The sequence below is a fragment of the Oryctolagus cuniculus genome, chromosome 8 (assembly GCF_964237555.1).
Source record: "Oryctolagus cuniculus chromosome 8, mOryCun1.1, whole genome shotgun sequence".
NCBI classification, from domain to species: Eukaryota; Metazoa; Chordata; class Mammalia; order Lagomorpha; family Leporidae; genus Oryctolagus; species Oryctolagus cuniculus.
The window spans coordinates 139251313-139273337 of NC_091439.1; the positions used below are offsets into that span (position 1 = coordinate 139251313).

The window sequence follows — 22025 nt, forward strand, 5'->3', positions numbered from 1 at the left end:
TGTCCTAAAGCTTAAATGTAGAAGACTATACTTCTCAAAACACTGCAAAAATCTAACAGCGGCTGCCTGGCTGCTACAGGCTGATAACCTACAAGAGAATTTCACAAAGTTCATATATTTGATTACCAAAGGCATAATGGCAACTAATTTTAGATACAGGAATTCATATAAATTTTTCATCATCCAAGCCTCTGAAATTTCCTGATTTATCACTTAAGAAACACTCCACATAATTCATGATTTTGTTTCTGTTTCAGGATTTCACCTGCCATATTCCTCCCATTGTCAGTAGCAGAGAATAGTGTTCTCCACTAAAGTAGCTCCTTGTTGTAGGTTTTATTTAATTCCTGGTTGTGTGGTGTCTCCTACAATTCCTCCGAAGAGAAAAGTCATCTCCATTTTGGAGATGGAAGAACTTAAAATACTGACTACAACTCTAAGATATGGAAACATTTATTCACTTTGTTTATCCTTTATATAATCAATAAGAAATTAATCTTACTGAAAATGCTTTCATGTATCACCCTTTAAAATGCCCACAGAATGCTGGAAGTTGTAGGCACAATACAGTGGTATATTGCAAAAGTATAATCCTCATAATCTGGAAGATTCCAGGATGGCTCAATTGAGAAAAGATGTACTGCTTTAGGCTAGGAGAAAATAGCAGAAAAAAGTGGAGAGATTGCATTCCTAGGGGAGAGTTGGAGACAAAACTGCAGTGGAAATTCTACAGATATGAGTGATGCTATGGAATAGAGCAGAAACACAGAAATGAGCACAGACAAAATATAGGATCCCACAGCCATGAGCAACCGGATATTGCCAGCCTTGGAGAGCAAGGTGAGAGCAGCCTGCATGTGGCAGCTTGTGCCTCTCATGATATTGCTGGAGGAAGAGCCTTGCAGACCACATCGTCTTTGAGTCTGTCCTGGGGCCCTAATAGGGGCAGGGTACCCCTCTAACAGTGAGGAAAAAGGGCATTTCTTTCTCCCTATCCCGCAACAAGGGCACCTGGTGGAAGGTACCATTTTGACACTGAAGTGGATGCAGCAGTACTTGTGTCTGTGAGCAGGGATGTTAACAAAGGGAAAAATCCAGGTTCCCCATAGACTTTGAGTCTGGCTGGAGGCTGAGCACCCACATGTGATTGTGAGATGTCCCCAGCCTTTCAACATATAACAGGCTCCAATGCTCAAAATGCCAAGGAGGAGCACCCACAGATAGCTGGCTCTGGGAACATCTCTCCTCTCTCTGTGGATGGGAAATGAAAAATAGGTTTTTTGAAAAAAAAAATAAACAAAATCAATACACCATTGGCCCAACTAACCAAAACAAAGAGGCAGAAGACACAAATCAGTGAAATCAGAAGTGAAGAAGGAGGTGTAACAAAAAACACAACAGGAATAAAAAGAATCATCAGGAATTACTACAAAGAGTTGTATACCAGCAAATTGGAAAATCTAGAAGAATTGGATAGATTCCTGGACACGTACAATCTACCAAAATTGAGTCATGAGGACATAGAAAACCTAACAGACCAATAACCAAGATTGAGATTGAATCCATAACAAAGACCTTCACAACAAGAAAGTCCAGGACCATTTGGCTTCAATGCTGAATTCTACCAGACACTTAAAGAACTACTTCCAATTCTTCTCTAGCTATTCAAAGCATTTAAAAGGGAAGGAATCCTCCAAAACTCCTTCTATGAAGCCAGCATCACTTTATTTCCTAAACCAGAAAAAGACATAGCAGAGAAGAACTACAGACAAATATCTCTGACGAACATAGACCCAAAAATTCTTAAAAAAAACTATCCAATGAAATCCAACAACACATCAGAAAGATCATTCACCTGGACCAAGTGGAACTAAAGGATGGTATGCAAGGATGGTTCAACATTCACAAATCAATAAATGTGATCGATCACACAAACAAGAACAAAAAAAGGATTATTTGAACAGTGGCAGGAAAGCATTTGGTAAAATACAATATCATTTCATCATAAAAATCTTAAGCAAATTGTATGTATACAGAACATTCCTCAAGACAATCAAGGCAATTTATGACAAACCCACAGCCAGCATCTTATTAGATGAAGAAAAGTTGGAAGCATTCCCACTAAGCTCTAGAAGCAAACAAGGATGCCCATTCTCACCATTGCTATTCAATATAGTCCTGAGAGTTTTAGTTTAGTTTTCATTAGGAAAGAAAAAGAAATCAAAAGGATTACAAATTGGAAAAGAGGAAGTCAAATTATCCCTATTTTCAGATGACATGATTCTAAATATAGGGGAACCAAAAGACTCCACTAAGAGACTACTGGAACTCATTAAAGAGTTTGGGAAAGTGACAATATATAAAATTACCACACAAAAATCAGTAGTCTTTGTATACGAAGACAATGCCAAGGCTGAGAAAGAAGTCTTAAGATCACTCCCATTCACAATAGTTACAAAATATTTAAATGCCTTGGAATAAATTTAACCAAGGAGATTAGCAATGGAAAAAATAGAAGAAGACACAAAAAATGAAATTATTTTCCACATTCATGGATTGGAAGAATCAATATCATTAGAATGTCCATTCTACCAAAATCAATTTACACAGATTCAGTGTGATCCCAATCAAAATACCAAGGACATTTTTCTCTGATCTAGAAAAAATGATGCTAAAGTCATATGGAGTACTACAGACTCTGACTAGCTAAAGCAATCTTACACATAAAACAAAAGCAGGAAGCATCATGAAATCAGATTTCAAGACACATTACTGGGCAGTTATAATCAAAGCAACCTGGTACTGGCAAAAAAATATATGTGTAGACCAATGGAACATAGAAACTCCAGATTAATCCATGCATCTATGACCAACTTATTTTTGACAAAGGAGCTAAAATCAACCCCTGGAGCAAGGACAGTCTCTTCATCAAATGGTGCTGGGAAAACTGGATCTCCACATGCAGAAGAATGAAACTACACTCCTAGCTTACACCTTATACAAAAATCCATTCAAAGTGGATCAAAGACCTAAATCTATGACCCAATCCCATCAAATTATTATAGAAACAACTTGGATAAATTTTGCAAGACATTAGCATAGGCAAAGACTTTTTGAAAAAGACCTCAGAAGCACAGGCAATCAAAAACAAAATTGACATGGGATTACTTCAATCTGAGAAACTTCACATTTCAAAAGAAGCACTCAGCAGTGTGAAGAGGCAACTGACAGAATTGGAGAAAATATTTGCAAACTAGTCAACTGATAAAGGAAAGGGTTAATACCTATCCTCTGTAAAGAGCTTAAGAAATTCAACAACAACAAAACAAAGAATCCAGTTAAGAAATAGGCAAAAAAACTTGAGCAGGCATTTTTCAAGAGAGAAAATTCAAATGGCCAACAGACACTTGAAAAAATGCTCAGGATCACTATTCATCAGGGAAATGCAAATCAAAACCATAATGAGGTTTCATATCACACCAGTTAGAAAGGCTGTCACACAGAAATCAACAAATGACAAATGCTGGTGAGGATGTGGGGAAAAAGGTACCCTGGTCCACTTTTGGTGAGAATGTAAATTGGAAAAGCCATTTTGGAAGACAGTATGGAGATATCTCAGAAATCTGAATATAGACCTACTATATGACCCAGCCATCCTACTTGTGGGAATTTACCCAACAAAAAGAAATCAGCATATTAAAGTGTTATCTTTATCTCCATGTTCATTGCAGCTCAGTTCACAATAGCTAAGATATGGAATCAAACCAAATGTCCATTAACTGTTGACTGGATAAAGAAATCATTGTATATATACAACTATGCAATGCTATGCAGCTATTTAAAAAATCAAATTCTGTCTTTTGCAACAAAAGGGATGCAACTGGAAACCATTCTACTTAATGAAACAAGCCAATCCCCAAAAGAGAGATACCATATGTTTTCCCTGATCTAACAATAGAGTACCTAAAATGTAATGTATTGGAATGAAGTGGACATTGTAAGATTTCATGATTATTTACAGCCCTTATTTCTTCCATTGTGGAATTTTTTTTTGTCCCCATACTGTTTGTTGAACTCTTTTACTTAGTGTAGGGTTAACTTTATGATAAGTAAACTGGAAGTAAATCTTTGTAAAACTAAGAGTGGGAATCAGAAAGGGAGGAGGAAGAAGGTTTGGAGCATGGGTGGGAGGGAAAGTGGTGTTGGAGCATCACTATGTTCCTAAACCTGTATAAATGAACTCCATGAAACTTGCATAAGTTAAATAAAATTTAAAAATATAAAAAATTAAAGAAAACCCAAAATAAATAAATATTTAATATATATAAATATTTTATAGAGTATGATATTTACATATTTTTTCATTGTTTAATTTTAATATGGGATAGTTATTTTGCTGTATATAGTGGATGAATATTTAGCAAAATTGTATTGACTTTGACTTCTAGTAGGCATCCTTGACACTTTTTCCCTGAACCCTAAACAAGCCTTAAAGTTATGCCTCATAAATATTCCTCAAATACACCATTTATTTCTGTTTCTACCCATTACTATTAGTGCAAAATTATTTTCCCTATAAATACTAGAAAACTCCAAATTAATTTCTGGTGATGTGAAAAATGACTTTTCTAGCAAATAGGCTAAAAGGGAGGGGGACTTAGAATTGAATGTAATCACAATTTGTAAGACATTGCTGTGTATCACAAAAGAGATAAATTTTTCCTAAGACATGCAAGAAACACTAGCATAAACTCTTTACAAATGCCCATATATTAATATCAATACCTCTGTTAAATCAATTTAACAGTAATTTGGTATTGGGTCATATGTTCTAAAGATAAGAGGCCGGTGCTGTGGCATAGCAGTTAAAGCCCTGGCCTGAAGTGCTGACATCCCATATGGGTGCTGGTTCTAGACAGGGCTGCTCCTCTTCTGATCCAGCTCTCTGTGAAGGCCTGGGAAAGCAATAGAATATGACCCAAGTTCTTGGGCCCCTGAACCCATGTGGGAGACCTGGAGGAAGCTCCTGGCTCCTGCCTTCAGATCAGCACAGCTCTGGCCATTGCGGCCATCTGAGGAGTGAACCAGCGATGGAAGACCTCACTTTCTGTCTCTACCTCTCTCTGTAACTCTTTCAAATAAATAAAATAAATCTTAAAAAAAAAGATAAAAGAAAATCTGACTACTTCAGCAAATTGCTTACTTCACAAATGATGGTCTGACCCCAACAAAACTGTATGACTCTATCCCCCAAAGCTTCTAGGTTTATTTTCCTGACATGTTGTTTCTGAAATGTTCATGGTTCTGCAGGCTGCTTTCTATCGCGGTGCGCTGGCCACAGTGCACTGGCTGCGGCGGCCATTGGAGGGTGAACCAATGGCAAAGGAAGACCTTTCTCTCTGTCTCTCTCTCTCACTGTCCACTCTGCCTTTAAAAAAAAAAAAAAAGAGTGGAAAGCCAAACTTTGCCTCAATGTGACTGTTGTCTTTCTTCCATGGTCTTTAACATGTTTAGGGAGGCACCAACACAATTCAGCAACACCTTCAATGCTAGGGACCAGTGCTCTTCACTTAGTATTTCTGATTACTAAGATTACTTTTATGAGTAAGGGATGCTCAGGGACATGGTGAAGCATTATTTTCATGTGTATCTGAGGGTATTTCCAGAAGTGACTAACATTTTGATCAGTATGAGTGAAGATTCACCATCATCATTGTTGGCCAGTGTTTTCCAAACCACAGAAGGTTCACATGGAACAAAATGGTGGAGTGAAAGCCAATTCTATCTCATTACTCTTATGCTGAGGCATCCCTCTTCTGTCCACCGACAGCAGAGTTCCTGATGCTTGGGCCTTGGTAATCTAGGATCCTTTTCAATAGATGCTTTCATCCAGGATCTCAGGCCTTCACCTGGAACTGGTAGTTATATCACTAGTTTCCTAGTTCTCAGCTTGCAATAACCATTTTTTGCCACAATAATCACTTGAGCCAATTTCTACAATAAATCTCTGTAAAATATATACTAACATATTGATACATTCTGTTGGCTGTTTCTCTGGGGAATGCTGGCTAATACAGTAATAATTTGCACATCTGAGAATACTTTAATTTTTATCCTTCAAGGCCACAATGTCTGTGATTATGAGGAATTACTATAATTGAATTGACTGTGAATATGAATTATAGTAATAAAAATAATGGCTAATAATTTTTGAACATTTAATATATGGCACATTTTGTTCTAGGTTCGCAGGTATACTATCATTAAATTTTCTCAATGACCCTGTAAGGCAAAAACTATAATTTTTATGTTTTGAAAAAAGAAACTGAGGCCCAGGGAGTTTAAGTAGCATGTGAAGGTCACAAATGCTTTTCTTTTATCTCCAAAGAGAAACTATTGTGCATAATGCATTTGAGCATGGGGCTGAGAGGCTTACGGATCTGGCATTATGCCTTATCCCTCTAAATGCAGCCACAGTCCTTTGACATTTGTTTTTAACAAATGGTGGAGAAATATAAATGTAAAGAAGAATATAGCTCTTTTTTATCTACTCTGAAAACATTTTGACTCTCTGCAAGTTTCGGTAGTAATTAATGGATAGATACTGACACATGGCTGAGTGGATGAAGACCTTTAGCTTTGTCATTTCTGCCACTGGGTAACACAAAAAATGCCTAAACAAGTTAAAAGACTTGTCTAGGAGTCACAAAACATATGTAATAGTAAATAATTACCAGACTTTAATCCTAAACACTGAAGATTACAAGGGGATTCTACACTTTACACACATGATGCAGACTAATTTGATTTCTTATTCTTTTGTCTTTTTCTATGTATTCTATATAATTTTAAAAATTTCCCTTCATTGTTTTAAATTAGTTTTTCAATTCTTTTTAATTTTCATTAATACAAAGAACAGATTTCATATATTTCAGCAGTAACAATTCTAGTGAGATAACCATACTTCACTCTTTTCCTTCTCTCCATCAACCAATATTCCTCCTTCCCTACTTTTTTCCTTTAATCTTTGCAAAAGCATCATTTCAATCCATTGTATAATCACAGATTTAATGCACCACTAACAATAGTAAATTAAAGGTAGAAAGACCACAGTCTCACAGAAGTATGAATGAGGGTTAAAACATCAAATCACAAGATGTCCATTTCATCTTTTTGCTTTATAATATCTATCACATATTAGAGAAAACATATAATATTTGTCAATGTGGTACTGGCTGATTTCACTAAACATAATTGTTTCCAGTTGCATCCATTTCTTTGCAAAAGACAGGATTTCATTATTTTTTTAAGGCTGAGTAGTATTCAATTGTGTATATATACTAAAAATATTTTTTGAAGATTTATTTGTTTATTTGAATTATAGAGAGTGAGGGAAAGACAAAGAGAGAGAGAGAGAGAAAGAGAAAGAGAATCTTCCTTCTGGTTCACTCATCAAATGGCCACAGCAGCCAGGGCTGGTTGAGACTGGAGCCAGGAGCTTCTTCCATGTCTCCTATATGGGTTCTGAAGCCCAAGAACACAGGGCATTTTCCATTGTTTTCCCACGTGCATTGACAAGGCGCTGGATCAGATGTGGAGCATCCAGGACTCAAATGGCTTCCCACACGGGATGCCAGCACTGCAGATGCCAGCTTAACCTGCTGCAGCATAGCTCTGGCCCCCACATTTTCTTCATTGAGTCATCAATTAATGGACATTTGGGTTGAATCCATGTGTTAGCCATTCATGAATTGATCTGCAATGAACATGAGGGTTCATTCATATTTTGATTTTATTTCATTTGGGTAAATTCCCAGGAGATGGATGACTGGGTTGTATGGTAGATCTACTTTCAGATATCTGAGGAATCTCCCTATTGTCTTCCATAATGATTGTGCTAGTTTACATTACCACCAACAGTGTATTAAGGTAACATTTTCCCTACATCCTCACCAGCATTTATTATTTTTATGATTTTTGGATGATTACCATTGTACCTGGGTGAGGGAAAACCTAATGTGGTTTTTATTCAAATTTCCCTGATGGCTACTGATCCTGAGCATTTTTTTCATTCGTCTATTGGCCCTTTATATTTCATCATTTGAAAAAATTCCTGCTCATGTCCTTTACCCATTTCTTAACTGGATTGTTTTGTTTAGTTGCTGTTGAGTTTCTTGAGCTCTTTATAGATTCCGGATATTAATTGTCAGTTTCATAGTTCACAAATATTTTCTCTCATTCTGTTGGTTGCCTCTTCACTGTGTTGTATTTTTATTTCATAGTGCAAAAACATCTTAGCTTTATGTAATCCCATTTTTTTTTAACTTTTATTTAATGAATATAAATTTCCAAAGTACGATTTATGGATTACAATGGCTTCCCCCCCATACCGTCCCTCCCACCCACAACCCTCCCCTTTTCCACTCCCTCTCCCCTTCCATTCACATCAAGATTCATTTTCGATTATCTTAATATACAGAAGATCAGCTTAGTATACCTTAAGTAAGGATTTCAACAGTTTGCTCCCACACAGAAACATAAAGTGAAAAATAATAGATGATTTTTTTAAATGATGATGAAATCAGACCAGACCTATTGTCATGTTTAATCCCAGGGAGAGTCAAGTTGGGAGTTGATAATTTCTTTTTTTTTTTTTTTTTTTTTTTTTTACAGAGGTTCAGTTTAGTATACATTAAGTAAAGATTTCAACAGTTTGCACCCCCATAGAAACACAAAGTGAAATATATTGTTTGAGTACTCGTTATAGCATTAAATCTCAATGCACAGCACATTAAGGACAGAGATCCTACATGAGGAGTAAGTGCACAGTGACTCCTGTTGTTGACTTTACCAATTGACACTCCTGTCTATGGCATCAGTAATCTCCCTATGCTCTAGTCATGAGTTTCCAAGGCTACGGAAGCCCTCTGGTTTCTCCGATTCTTATCTTGTTTAGACAAGGTCATAGTCAAAGTGGAAGTTCTCTCCTCCCTTCAGAGAAAGGTACCTCCTTCTTTGAAGACCTGTTCTTTCCACTGGGATCTCACTCACAGAGATCTTTTGCCAGAGTGTCTTGGCTTTCCATGCCTGAAATACTCTCATGGGCTTTTCAGCCAGATCCGAACGCCTTTAGGGCTGATTCTGAGGCCAGAGTGCTATTTAGGACATCTGCCATTCTATGAGTCTGCTGAGTATCTCACTTCCCATGTTGGATCACTCTCCCCTTTATTTATTCTATCGGTTAGTGTTAGCAGGTACTAGACTTGTTTATGTGATCCCTTTGACTCTTAGTCCTTTCATTATGATCAATTGTGAACAGAAATTGATCACTTGGAATAGTGAGATGGCATTGGTACATGCCACCTTGATGGGATTGAATTGGAATCCCCTGGTATGTTTCTAACTCTACCATTTGGGGCAAGTCAGCTTGAGCATGTCCCAAATTATACATCTCTTCCCTCTCTTATTCCTACTCTTATGTTTAACAGGGATCACATTTCAGTTAATTTTCAACACTTAAGAATAACTGTGTGATAATTACAGAATTAAACCAGTCATATTAAGTAGCACAGACAAAAAAACTACTAAGAGGGATAATGTATTAAGTTGTTCATTAACAGTCAGGGCTATGCTGATCAAGTCACCGTTTCCCATAGTGTTCATTTCACTTCAACAGGTTTCCTTTTTGGTGTTCAGTCAGTTGTCACTGATCAGGGAGAACATATGGTATTTGTCCCTTTGGGACTGGCTTATTTCACTCAGCATGATGTGTTCCAGATTCCTCCATTTTGTTGCAAATGACTGGATTTCGTTGTTTCTTACTGCGGTATAGTATTCTAAAGAGTACATATCCCATAATTTCTTTATCCAGTCTACCGTTGATGGGCATTTAGGTTGGTTCCAGGTCTTGGCTATTGTGAATTGAGCTTCAATAAACATTAGGGTGCAGACCGCTTTTTTGTTTGCCAATTTCATTTCCTTTGGGTAAATTCCAAGGAGTGGGATGGCTTGGTCGAACGGTAGGGTTCTATTCAGGTTTCTGAGGAATCTCCAGACTGACTTCCATAGTGGCTTGACCAGTTTGCATTCCCACCAACAGTGGGTTAGTGTCCCTTTTTTCCCACATCCTCGCCAGCATCTGTTGTTGGTAGATTTCTGCATGTGAGCCATTCTAACCTGGGTGAGGTGAAACCTCATTGTGGTTTTGATTTGCATTTGCTTGATGTAATCCCATTTTTTATTTGGACTTTGATTGCCTGTGCTTATGGGGTCTTTTCCAAGAGTTCTTTGCCTATGTCAGTGTCATGAAGATTTTCCCCATTGTTTTCCTCTAGTAATTTGATGGCATTAGGTCATAGATGTAGATCTTTGATTCATTTTGAGTTGACATTTGTGTAAGGTGTAAGGTAAGTGTCTTATTTCATATTTCTGCGTGTGATTCAAGTTCCCCAGCACCATTTGTTGAAGTGACAATCCTTTCTCCAGGGATTGATTTTAGCTCCTTTGTCAGATAGTTAGCTCCTTTGTCAAAGTTGGGTGTAGATGCATGAATTAATTTCTGAGGTTTCTATTCTGTTCTATTGGACTGCATGTCTATTTTCTGCCAGCACCAAGCTATTCGATTGTAACTGTCCAGTGGTATGTCTTGAAATCTGGTATTGTGATTCCTCTGGCTTTGTTTTTGTTGTTTATGATGCATTATCTGTTCCAGCATTTTTTTGTTTCCATGTGAATTTTCACATCATCTTTTTCTAGATCTGAGAATATCATTGGTATTTTTATTGGGATTGCATTGTAATCTGTAAATTGCTTTGGGTAGAATGGACATTTTGAGTATCTTAATTCTTCCAACTCACAAACATAGTTTTTTTTTTTAATATTTTTGTGCCTTCTCTTATTTCTTTCTTTAATGTTTTGTAATTTTGATTGTAGAGATCTTTCAGACCTTTGGTTAAATTTATTCCAAGGTGTTTAAATTTTTTGTAGCTATTGTGAGTTGTACTGAACTTACAAGTTGTTTCTTAGCCATGGCATTATCTGAGTATAAAAAGGCTACTGATTTTTTATGTTGCTTTTATATCCTGCAACTATACCAAACTCATGAGGCTCAATATTCTTGATTGGAGTCTCTTTTTTTAAAGATTTATTTATTTATTTGAGGGTCAGAATTACATAGAGGAGAGGCAGAGAGAGAGAGAGAGGTGCTCCATGTGATGGTTCACTCCCCAGCTGGCTGCAATGGGCAGAGCTGCACTGATCTGAAGCCAAGAGCCATGTTGGATTGTTCTCTCCCTTTTAATTTTATCAATTATTATTAGCAGACACTTGATCTTATTTATGTGATCCTTTTGACATTTAATCCTATCTTCATGATCAGTTATGAACTTAAACTGATCACTTTAACTAGTAAGATGGTATTGGTACTTGCCAACTTAATGGAATTTGGAGTCCCCTGGCAAGCTTTTAGCTTTATCCTTAGGGGTAAGTCCAAGGGAACGTGTGCTAAACTGTACATCTCCTCCCTCTCTTATTCCCACTCTTATTTTTAACAGGGATCAATTTTCAATTGGATTTAAACACCTAAGAATAATTCTGTGTTAAGTACAGAGTTCAACCAATAGTATTAAGTAGAAAAAGAAAACACTAAAAATAAAATAGTAACCTGTTCCTGGACAGCCAGGACAAGGGCTGATCAAGTCATTGTTTCTCTTAGTGTCAGTTTCTATTCTATAGGTTTCCTTTTATGTACTCAGTTAGTTGTCACAAATCAGGGAGAACATATGGTAATTGTCCCTTTGGGACTGGCTTATTTCACTCAGCATGATGTTTTCCAGATTCCTCCTTTTTGTTCTAAATGACATGATTTCATTTCTTTTACCATTGTGTAGTATTCCATAGAGTACATATCCCATAATTTCTTTATCCAGTCTTCTGTTGATGGGCATTTAGGTTGATTCCATGTCTTAGCTATTGTGAATTGAGCTGCAATAAACATGGAGGTGCAGATAGCTCTTTTATTTGCCAATTTAATTTCCCATGGGTAAATTCCAAGGAGTGAGATGGGTCATATGGTAGGGCTATATTCAGATTTCTGAGGTATCTCCAAACTGTTTTCCATAGTGGCTTAACCAGTTTGCATTCCCACTAACAGTGAGTTAGTGTCCCTTTTTCCCCACAATAGCTTTAGCTATTCAATGTCTTCTGTGCCTCCATATGAATTCAGGCATCCTTTTTTTCCAGATCTGAGAAGAATGTCTGGTATTTTGACTGGTATTGCATTGAAATTGTAAGTTGCATTTGGAGGAATGGACATTTTAATGACATTGATTCTTCCAAACCATGAACATGGAAGATTTTTCCAGTTTTTGGCATCTTTTTCTATTTCTTTCTTTAAAATTTTGTAATTCTCATCGTAGAGATTTTTGACATCCTTGTCTAAGTTTATTCCAAGGTATTTGATTTTTTTTTTGTAGCCACTGTAAATAGGATTGCGCTTAGAAGTTCTTTCTCAGCCGGGGCATTGTCTGTGTATACAAAGGCTGTTGATTTTTGTGTATTGATTTTATATCCTGCTACTTTACCAAATTCTTCTATGAGTTGCAACAGTCTGTTTAGTGGAGCTCTTTGGATTCCTTAAAAAAGAATCATTTTACTGCAGACTGATAATTTGACTTCTTCCTTTCCAATTTGTATCACTTTGATATCTTTTTCTTGCCACGTCTCTGACTAAAACCTCCAGTAATATATTGTATAGCAATGGTGCAAACAAGCATCCCTGTTTGGTGCTGGATCTTAGTTTAATTGCTTCCAGCTTTTCCCCCATTCAGTATATTTCTTGCCAGGGGTTTGTCATAAATTGCTTTGATTTTGTTAAGGAATGTTCCTTCTATACCCAATTTACTTAGAATTTTCATCATGAAAGAGTGTTGTATTTTTGAAATCCTTTCTCGGCATCTATTAAGATAACCATATGGTTTTTCTTCTGTAGTCTGTTAATGTGGTGTATCATAATGATTGATTTGCTAACGTTGAACCATCCCTGCATACCAGGGATAAATCCCACTTGGTCTGGGTGGATGATCTTTCTGATGTGTTGTTGCATTCTATTGGCCAGAATTTTATTGAGGATTTTTGTGTCTATGTTCCTCAGAGAAATTGGTCCGTAATTCTCTTTCTCTGCTGAATCTTTTTTAGGTTTAGGAATTAAGGTGATACTGACTTTGTAGAAAGAAGTTGGGAGGATTCCCTCTCTTTCAATTATTTTGAATAGCTTGACAAGAATTGGAGTTAGTTCTTCTTTAAATATCTGGTAGAATTCAGCAGTGAATCCATCCAGTCCTGGGCTTTTCTTTGTTGGGAAGGACTTTATTACTAATTCAATTTCTGACTCAGTTATGGGTCTTTAGGTTTTCTGTGTCTTCATGGTTCAATTAGGTAGCTTGTATGTATCCAGGAATCTATCCATTTCTGCTAGATTTCCCAGTTTGTTGGCATACAACTCTTTGTAGTAATTTTTGATGACTCTTTTTATTTCTGTGGTGTCTGTTGTTACATTCCCTTTTTTATCTCTAATTTTATTGATTTGGGTCACCTCTCTCCTTTTTATGGTTATTTGGGCCAATGGGGTGTCAATTTTGTTTATTTTTTTTTTAAAAAAGCAGCTCTTTGCTGATCTTTTGTAATGTTTTTGGATTCAATTCTGTTGATTTCTTCTCTAATTTTAGTTATTTTTCTTCTCCTATTGGTTTTGGGTTTGGTTTGGTTTGCTGTATTTTTTCTAGATCCTTGAGATGCATTGAAAGCTCATTTATTTGGTGCCTTTCCAATTTCTTGATGTAGGCACCTATTGCTATAAACTTTCCTCTCAACACTGCTTTTGCTGTATCCAATAAGTTTTGATATGTTGTGTTGTTATCTTCATTTGCTTCTAGAAAATTTTTGATTTCTCTTTTGGTTTCTTCTATGACCCACTGTTCATTCAGGAGCCTGTTGTTCAGTCTCTATGTGTTTGCATATGCTCTAGAGTTTTCTGAGTTGCTGATTTTCAGCTACCAAAAGAATGAAGTTCTAACATTTGCATCAAAATGGATGCAGCTGGAGAATATACTGGTGAGTGAATTAAGCCTGAGACAGAAAGACATATATCACATATTGTCCCTTATGTGTGGGGGCTAAAATTTAAAAATAAAAACAAAAACAAAAAAGAAATGCATGTATCAATATTGCTGCAAATATAATTTTGTCAAACTTTATATGTTTGACAAACCAATGACTAAGAATGATATACTACAATTTCAATGATCTGTCATTATTTTAATATTTACTGTATATAATTGAAATGGATATTGTTTTATTTGATTATTATTTATAGCCTGTTGAACTATGATTTTTTTATTTGTTGAACTCTTTATTTTGTGGAGCATTAAGCCTTTGAGTGTAATGTAAATTTAAATGTCATATCAAAAATTAAAAAAGAAATGAAGGAAGGAAGAAACAGAAAGGGAGGAGAAAGGTAGAGAAATAGTGCATTCTTTGAGTTGTGTCTACAAACTACACTGAATAGGAATTGTATTGTAGTAATTACCATGCATTTTCCATGACTTGAGAATCCAATGTATCAATAAAGTCCTCATAAAACAAAACAAAGCAAGCAACAATAAAATAAACCGCATTTTGACTGCAGACCAATTTGTTCATTGGGCGAGCATTACTTCTTTGCTCGGGAACTGCAGATCTTCCCTGGGAAGCAGAATTGGTGCAACACTTGGAGAAGCAACCTCAAACTCCAGTGTTGAGTCAAAGAAAACAGCCCAAAGTAAGTAAACTGCACATAAGTCTTCTGTAGGGAAAGCCCCTCCCCCTACAAACAGCTAGCCACTAACAATGCCAGGAAAAGTGCTCCCTCTACTGGTAGAGCAAATAAGCTTTATCACATACAGGCCCAGATCCTGGTACTTTTGGAGATTCATCATTTGCAGAAAGCAACCACGCTTTTCATCTGGAAGCTGACTATCCAAAGGCTGATGAGGGAGATTGCCCAGATCTCAAGACTAATTTGAAGTTCCAGAATGCAGTCATCAGTGCACTTCAGGAGGCTAGTGAGTCACACCTAGTGGATTTCTTGGAAAATACTAATTTGCATGCCATTTACACTGAGAGTCATTATCATGTTGAAAGTCATCCAGTTGGTTCACTATACATGGGGAGAGAAAGCTTTAGTGGAGGCAGTTTTTGTGGCATTTTATAGTGAATTCTATAAAATACTTTGGTTTAACTTGTGACTTTTTGTAAGAAATTTCTTAAAATGTATTGCATTTGCACTGTAAATTGTCATTACATCTTGCAGTATGAATATAAAAAATGTTCACAGACCTCAGGGATGTGAATCCTGTTGCTCAGGAGTTACATTCCTAATATGCAGAAAAGATGGGTGTTATTTCTTGCTTTCTTGATGCATGCTGTTGTGTGTTAATGACTTGTGTAGCTATTAATGTACTAGGATTGATTAAAAATGTATTCATGACATTTTCAATCAAACTGGTTATGGCTTGATCCAAATGTTTAGTGACCAGGGATATTAAGTCTGACCATACATCATGGTGCTAGAACATGGACTTTTACAATGGTGAAGATCCAAGTCACAACTAAGTGTATCTTACAGTTCCCTTAAAGAAAAAGTAAATCTGGCTGCTATAGAATACACTATGTGCATTTACATATTGTAGTGTCAACATTTTAAATTAATCTTCTACATTCATAAGTGGTGGAGAGTCTTGTCATAGACACGTACCATTTACATCTGGTTTTCTAACTAGACTGCATTTGTCTTCATTGTAGTAAAATGCCTTGTGCAATATACCTTGCATAACTCCTCATCCTACCAAAAGTTAACTAACCCTCCAGCTGGTAATGAAAACAGTAACTGGAAGATTCCATTTGTAAGTGTTTTAGAATAAAATACAATTTATTCTCACCAGAATTCTGTTGTTAATATTATCATCTAGTTGGTGTAGCTTTTTGTGTTGTGGTTGATCTCAAAACTGAGATTTAGTTTCTCTTCTACCAAGAGGGAACAATGCAGATGTTCTTTTTTTCTTGTGAAATTTATAGTGCAACTCTTAGTATAAGCCTGCTGTGGAGGCTTATACTAAGCAAGCAGCACACACCTCCAGTTTATGGAACCTTTGCCAATTAAGATGATGGCTGGTTAGGTTATATCTGGTTATTGTCCTAGGAAAATCACTTTCCTAGAGATAGCCTTCCAAGTGATTTTAAAACTTATCTTTCTATTGAAGCTTTTAGGTCAATTTTGTGTGATGACTGAATTTACAAATAATCTTTTTTATCAAAAAATAATGTACTTAACTACAAATATATATAACAATTTGTCAGTTACAAATAAAATGTTTAAAAAATAAAGCAAAGATTTGGGTGGGAATTTTGGTACAGGAGTTAATCCACTGCTTGTGATGCCTGCATCAAAAAGAGCCTGGTTTGAGTTTTTGCTGCTCTACACTTTTGATTCATCTTCTTGCTAATGTGCCTGGGAGGCAATGTACGATGGCCAATATGGTTTGATGGCTACCACCCTTTAGGAGACCTAAAAGGGGTTCCTGGATTCTGTCTTTAGCGTGGCCTCGCCTTAAATTTTGTGGGCATTTGAAAACTAAAACAGTGGATGAAAGGTATCTTCCTCTGTCCCTCCTTTTTTCTGTCACTATGCCTTTAAAATAAGGAAATATTCCAAAGTCAAAGGTTTTAATGTGGGCTTCAAATAAATAAGATCAAACAATATATTGTGTACAGAAGAAGAAAGCTTTAACAGATGCAAAGAGCTGAAAATTTAAGTGATGAAACAAAGATATACCAAAATGTAACAGAGAAGAGAGTTATAGTGGTTGGCCATTTCAACAATGGACAGAAAAATTTTAAAATAAACAGTGTCACTAAAGATAAACAGGGACATCCTTTAGTAATAGAAGTGTCAAACAATTTAGATAAGATAGCAAATATACATATATATTTCTCCTACAGACATGCTCAACATTATAGGAAAAAGAGACAAAGGGATCAGCAGAATCAGCAATAGAACTTGGATTTGCCAGTATCCTTCTTTTAGTGATGGATGGCATAACTATGAAGAAGACTGAAAAGGATATGGAAGATTTGAATATAATAAAGCAACAAAGTTAATTGATACACACCACACTAATCAAGAGAATATGCCTTTCATTTAGATGTGCATGATGTGTTTTCCACAGAAAACAACTTGCTACATCATAAAGTCACCTGAATAAACTTTAAAGGACTGAAATCATTTAAGATATTTTCTCCGACCACAATTAGGAGTATTTGTCTAGTTGTTAAGATAATGTTTGACATATCCAAATCAAAATCAGGGCACCTGAGTTCAAGTCTTGGCTCGACTCCCATTACAGCTTCCTGCTAATATGCATCCTAGTAGGGAAAAGGTGATGGCTGATGTAATTGAATCATTGCCACCCATATGGAAAACTTGGATTGAATTTCTGGCTCCATTTTGCCTAGATGAACTCCAACAGTGGTGAATATTTTGGAAGCAAACCACAACTGACAATCTCTCATTCTCCCTCTCACTCTTGCTCTTGCTCTCTCTCTTTAAAAGATAAATTCTAAAAGCCAAAACCAAAAGGCTACTTGAGAAGTTGAAAAATAGGCGAAAAATAAGCAGTGCATTCTGAAAAAAAAAAAAAGGAAGTAATGTTATGGAAAGAACCTCAAGGGAAATTAAAAAATATTAGGAAAGGATTGACAATTAAAATACGGTATACAAGAACCCATGTGATTAAAAGAGTGGTTGATGGAAATTATGAGCTATAAAAATCTGTTTTATGAAGAAATACATAAAATCAATAAGGCAGACTTCCCATTTAAAAAACTATAAAAAGCTGGGAAAACTAAACTCAAAAAAAAGCATCCTAAAGAAATAGACTACAGTGCAAAAGGACCATTTGTTGTTGAGACTTGGGGCTGGGTCAGCACATGGGAGCTGACCCCTCTGTCCATCAGTGTGCCCCCTACTTTAAACCCAACCACTACTCCCGAGTTCTTTAATGGATTCCATTGAAAACTACAACATCTGCTCCTTCCCTTGATGAATGATGGATGCTGATATAACAGCTATATTGTCCCTAGTGCTAATTTGCTGTCTGCATTGAGCTCATGGAAGTGAAAAGCTTGCTGTCATCACCCACCTGATCTTGTCTACACATCTACTAGCTTGGCTTGCTGGGTGAGGAAATGTGCAGGGTGTAGACCACGCTGCAGTTGTAAGCAGTGACACTGGATATCATAGATGCAGGCAGGACATTTGAGAGAATGGGGTTATGGAATTAGCAGGGAATATGGGATACTGGCACTGCACATAGCTTAACCTGCGCTGGCAGCACAGGGCCTGGGATCCCCTGGTGACCTTATTCCCAAACTCCCCTGTCCTCATGGTCCTCAACTCCAGCTGGCAGCAGCGCACCCCGGGGTGCAGCGTGAGGCTGGAACTGATGGGCACCACAGAAGGCCACCCGTAGCTGGCCACTGGGCTTGGAGTCCAGGTGGCCATCATAGTCACCAGCCTGCTCAGAAATTGGGGATTCCCGCTGACTCCAGGTGCCGTGGGACCCACCCCACATACATCCATCACACACACCCTGAGTCCCATAAACAATCAATAAATTGTAAGTCAGGTGAAGATTATTGCAAGCTCTGGAGTTACAAGATCTGAACGGGATTTTGGACAATGCAGGCAGCGGAGCTCCCAGGAGATGGGATCCTGAGGGCGGGTCAGCGGCCCCTGCTGTCAGGAAGGCCAAACTCCCAGTAAGGCAGCTTCGGACCTTAGGCCAAGCCCCGCCCCTCAGTCTCCTCACCCCGTGCAACCCCAAGGGGACCACCCTCAGGCTAGGATTGGATACGTCTTTTGTGACGTCATGTGTGCGCATTATCCGGACAAGCTGTTTAATCTAGCGCACCAGGGCGACATGGAGACCCTCTGGGGATTCTCTTTCCGTTGCTGCTGAATTCAGCTTCCTGGTTCTGATCCTGAGAGAGCCCGGGTCAGCTCAGACGCTTCTACTCTGAACTTCCCTCACCGCAGGGCCCTGAGTGGATGCCTGGAGTCCTTGGAAGCTGGAAAGAGGTGAGTGTGTGAGGTTCCCTGGCCCACAGGAGGTGAGGTGGGCCAGCAGCTGGGACCCTGGTGTGCTGCCTGCCTGAACCCTGGGCCTCACCTTTCCAGATTGTGTGGTGAGAAGGGAGAATCTGAACTTCACGCATGACCTAATTTCTTTGAGTTGGGCAAGTCCACCACAACACCAGTCCCAGAAGACATATTCTTAACTATTCTTCAGGTGAGATCACCAGTTAGTTCAGAAAATGTCTCAGCTAGTTTTAGAAAATTGAAAGCATACCAAGCACATTTCCCAAGTGAAATGGAATAAAAATATAAATCAACACCAGAAATAAAAAAAATTGAAAAACTCACATGTTATTTTCAGGGCTTTTTCAATTGTATATTTTTTTCTTTGAGAACCAGGGAGATTGTCCATTGGCTAATTTACTCCCCAAATATGCACAATAGCTGGGGCCAGGCCAGGCAAAATCTGGGAACAAGGAATTCAGAGAGAGAGAGTGAGAGATAGCTACCAGCTTGCCCAATGATTCACTCTCCAATTGCCTGTAATGGGGAGAAGCCAGGACCAGAACCGTAATCTTGGACTCCCTTACAGGTAGAAGGAATCTAATTAATTGTGTTATCTCCAATGCTTTCCAGGGCTTGCCTTTGGGTGAAATTGGAATCCAGATGCACAGCCAGGTATCAAACCTGGGTCTCCACTGTGGGGAGTAGGTGTCTTAATCATTTGGCCCAAAAATGAAAGCTACAAGATGCTTCAAAAACTCCAAAAATAGTGACCAGCATTGTGGCATATTAGGTAAAGCTGCCTGGGATGCCAGCATCCCAATATAGGCATTGGTTTGAGTCCCACCTGCTCCACTTCTGATCCAGCTTTCTGCTAATGCACCTGGAAAAGCAGCAGATAATGGCTCAAATACTTGGGCCACTGCACTCACATGGGAGACCTGGAAGAAGCTCCTGGCTCTTTATTTGGACTGGTCCAGCTCTGGCCATTGTGGCTATTTGGAGACTGAACCAGTGGATGGAAGATCTATTTTTTCCTCTCTATTTATAACTCTGTCTTTCAAATAAATGAATAAATAAATATTATTATAAACCTCTAAAAATGGAATTAAAAGACATTATTTTGGTAGAAACATCTTTGAAATCTCTGCATAATTTTTCATAATATATATTTTTCATAAACTTTTTGAAGAATTTCATTATAATATGCTGTTTCAAGGTGAATATATCAACCTTGTGAATTTTAAAAGAATGGTTATATACATATCTTTTATATCATGGTAGTATTTAAAATGTTTTATTACCCTATAATCACATAGGCATTTCTAGTTTAAATCTTAATATTTAAAGATTAACATTTAAATAGTTATTCCATAGCCTCTTGGATTGTTACTTAAATATTAAATATTTTCATTAAAATGAAAATTGCACATTGTCATTAGCCCAGAAATAAATATTTTTATACTATAATGAAAGTATGTTGTGTGCCCTTAAAACAAATGTTGTTATATGTAATTTTAAAACTGAAAGCTATTTTTAACACATATGCATTTCCTGAGTGTGGTCATCTACTCCTTATCCAAATCTATTATCTAAGTGTGTCTTGTGAATCTTCTGGTACATCACATCCTGAACACATGATCATGTATCTTTACATTGTTGCTAAAATGGCCCTTTATAAAAAAGATGAATTTTTTATTTATTTGAAGTGCAGAGTTACAGAGAGAAAGGGAGGACAGAGAAGGAGAGGGAGAGGGAGAGGGAGAGGGAGAGGGAGGAAGGAGAGAGAGAGAGAGAGAGAGAGACAGGCCTTTCATCTGCTGGTTCACTCCCCAAATGTCCGCAATGGCCAAGGCTGAGCCAAGCCAAAGCCAGGAGCCAGGAGCTTCATCTGGGTCACCCATATAGGTACAGGAGCCGAAACAGTTGGGCTGTCCTCCACTGATTTCCCAGACACATTATCAGGGCACTGGATCAGAAGTGGAGCAGCTGGGACTTGAACCAGCACCCTTATGAGATGCCAGCACTATGGTCAGTGGTTTAACCTACTACACCATAGCCCTTAAAGCAGCCACTATGAAGTATATTTTTCACGTCATAACAACTACTTATTGAGTGGATTGCAATTTAATGAAGGCAAAGGTTCACATTCTAGTATAACCCATGCCATTTGTGTATTGGCTCTGAGTTTTCCATTTATCAGTCTGTCTCCTTCCCATTAAATATGTGTATTAGCAAGAAGCTGGATCAGAAGCAGAGCAGCTGAGATTTGAATCACCACTTCCATATGGAATGCTAGCATCAGAAGCTGCATGTTAACACATAGGACCACAATGCTGGCCCCTTCTGCCTTAGTAAAATGAAAAGGAAGTTATGCAACTGAGCACCTAAAAGGAAACCTGTAGAAGTGAAACTGGCACTGTGAGAAACAATGACTTGATCAGCCCTTGTCCTGACTGTCGAGGAACAGCTTACTATTTTATTCTTTTTAATATTTTCTTTTTCTACTTAATACTATTTGTTGAACTCTTTAATTAACACACAATTATTCTTAGGTGTTTAAATTCAACTGAAAATTGATCCCTGTTAAAAATAAGAGTGGGAATGGGAAAGGGAGGAGATGTACAGTTCAGCGCATGCTCAGTCAGACTTACCCCTAATCGCAAAGCTGGAAACATGCCAAGGAACTCCAAATCCCATTAAGTTGGCAGATACCAATGCCATATTACTAGTTAAAATGATCAATTTAAGTTCATAATTGATCATGAAGATAGTATTAACTGTCAAAGGGATTGCATAAATAAGATCAGTGTCTGCTAATAGTAATTGATAGAATTAAAAAGGAGAGAACGAT

General features: G+C 37.5%; 1 long non-coding RNA gene across 4 annotated transcripts in view; it reads left to right on the forward strand.

The window, feature by feature from the left end:
* LOC103352064 (uncharacterized) overlaps positions 1-17426 on the forward strand; it is an 84802-nt gene extending 67376 nt beyond the window's left edge. Inside the window, exons 3-4 of one of the 4 annotated variants that reach the window (XR_011378568.1) lie at positions 14684-14815; positions 14940-17426. This is a non-coding gene — a long non-coding RNA (uncharacterized lncRNA). Of the gene's footprint in view, positions 1-14683 lie in introns of all 4 variants that reach the window. The other 3 variants (XR_011378570.1, XR_011378567.1, XR_011378569.1) reach the window with 3 other exon arrangements.
* Positions 17427-22025: the final 4599 nt, after the last annotated feature.